This window comes from Chrysochloris asiatica, unplaced genomic scaffold (assembly GCF_000296735.1).
Source record: "Chrysochloris asiatica unplaced genomic scaffold, ChrAsi1.0 scaffold00067, whole genome shotgun sequence".
Taxonomy (NCBI): Eukaryota; Metazoa; Chordata; class Mammalia; order Afrosoricida; family Chrysochloridae; genus Chrysochloris; species Chrysochloris asiatica.
Window position 1 is genome coordinate 7,092,029 of NW_006408585.1, and position 2,325 is coordinate 7,094,353.

At 42.0% G+C, this 2,325-nt stretch overlaps 1 pseudogene; it reads left to right on the forward strand.

The window, feature by feature from the left end:
• The first annotated feature begins 1,218 nt into the window (after positions 1-1,218).
• Positions 1,219-2,107, forward strand: LOC102818019 (annotated as a pseudogene).
• Positions 2,108-2,325: the final 218 nt, after the last annotated feature.

Genomic DNA, 2,325 nt, shown 5'->3' on the forward strand with positions numbered 1-2,325 from the left:
ACCACTCCTATTCAACATTGTGCTGGAAGTCTTAGCCAGAGCTGTAAGTCAATGGAAATTAAAGGCATCCAAAATGGCAAAGAAGAAGTAAAACTCTATTTGCAGACGACATGACCATATACTCAGAAAATCCCAAAGACTCAACAAGAAAGTTCTTGGAAATCATTGATAGATTCAGCAAAGCAGTAGGGTACAAGATCAACATATAAAAATCAGTTGGATTCCTTGACACTAATTTAAGAGAGCTCGGAAAAGGCGATCGGGAAAACAATACCATTTACAATAGCCCCCCAAAGATTAAATACTTTGGGATAAATTAACTAGATAAAGAAAAGACCTTAGCAAAGAAAACTATGAAGCACTATTACAGAAAACCAAGAGAGACCTACAGAAATGGAGGAATATGTCCTGCTCATGAATAGGAAGACCTAACACTGTGAAAATGTCAACACTACCCAAATATACTGTCATCCCAATCCAGATTCCAACATCATTCTTTAAAGATATGGAAAAACTAATCACTAACTTTATATAAAAAAGAAAGAGACGCTGGATAAGCAAAGCATTATTACAAAAAGAAGAACAAAGTAGGAGGCCTCTCACCTCCTGATCTCAAAACCTGTACAGGGACACAGTAGTCAAAACAGTCTGGTACTGGTACAATGAAAGACACAGAGATCAGTGGAACAGAATTGAGAACCCAGGAGTAAATCCATCTACCTACAGTCAGTTGATCTTTGACAAAGGGCCAAAATGTGTTAAATGGGGACAGATTGTTCTCTTTAACAAATGGTGCTGGCAGAATTGGAAATCAATTCGCAAAAAAATGAAATAAGACCAATATCTCACACCATATACAAAAATGAATTCATTGTGGATTAAAGACTTGAATTTAATGCCTTGAACTACAGAGATCATCAATGGAAAAATATGGACAAACGTAGGAGTTCTGGTATGTGGCATAAATATACTGTCATACATAACTGAACACACACTCACAGAAGACAAAACAGCGGACTGGGACCTCCTAAAATTTAGACACTTATGTGTATCAAAGGATTCAACCAAAAGAGTAAAAAGAGAACTTACACATTGGGAAAAAATGTTTGGCAGTGACATTTCACACAAAGGACTACTCTCCAAAATTTAGAGAACACTTCAACACCTCTACAAGAAGACATATAGTTCCATTAAAAATTGGGTATAGACTGGAACAAAATGGAAAAAAATCACCTTAGCAGTCCTAAAATATCAAGTGTCCTCTTCTTGGAAGTCCTAATGATGATGAACAACACAACTGTTCCAACAGCAGAGTTCCTGTGGGGCAGTGTCCGGACCTGGATTGGCCAAAAAGTGCGCAGGCTGGGGGGGCTGCCCCTTCTAACAGCAGCCGGCCAAAGCCTGGCTTCCGTCTGCCACATTGCTGAGATGACAGAAGCCTGCATCATGGCCTAGTTCACAGAAGACTCCCTCAGTCCAAATTTAGGTTGGGGCCCCATCCTGGTGTCCCTTCAGGTTCCTGAACTCACCATAGAAGAATTTCTGCAGGAGTGCCTGTCCCTTGGCAGTTATCTGCCTCTCTATGTCTACTTGCTTCACTGTTAAATAGTGAACAGACTCTAAAGAATGACATGAAAGTGTTGCTCATTTTAAGCAAGTGGTTGGAACAGGTGTATCCAAGCTCTGTGCAGGAAGAGGCAAAGTTGTTTTTGTGGTGGCACCAGGTCCTGCAGCTGTCCCTGATTTGGACAGAGCAAAACAATTCGGTCAGATTCTGCTCAGGCTTCAGAGCGGGCAGAGCCTTGTGGCCAAGGAGGGGCTCAGCTTTGGCATTCTGGGGGCAGGTGGGTTGTGCCGGAAGTCACCCTTGTCAAACAGGCCAAAGCCTGGCACTGAGATACACCTGAGTCTGAAAGCTCAGCAGGCTCTGAATGTTCTTGAATCTATGCTATTATGTAAGCAGTATGTGGAATACCATCATCAGATCTCTCAGGCCACCCAGTTTATAAAGCATCGTGACCATTGCCTCAAAGATAAGAGAAACTTCCTGGTTCTTCTTGTCAACTGTCTCTATCCAGAAGTGCACTCTCTGGACCACATTAGGTAGTACACTGAGGCCCATGGGAAACCTGTTACTGTTTATGTTTACACTGAACTTTGCTGTTGCACAAGGAACTTAGCTCAGTTTCACGGTAGAGCTCAGTTCAGTCAAGAGTAGTGAGTGGTGTACACACCAGAGGCACTAGGTAACTATTGTGTGTGTGTGTGTGTGTGTGTGTTTGTGTGTGTGTGTGATCAGTCTGTAAGACTTCCCTGGAACTTTTT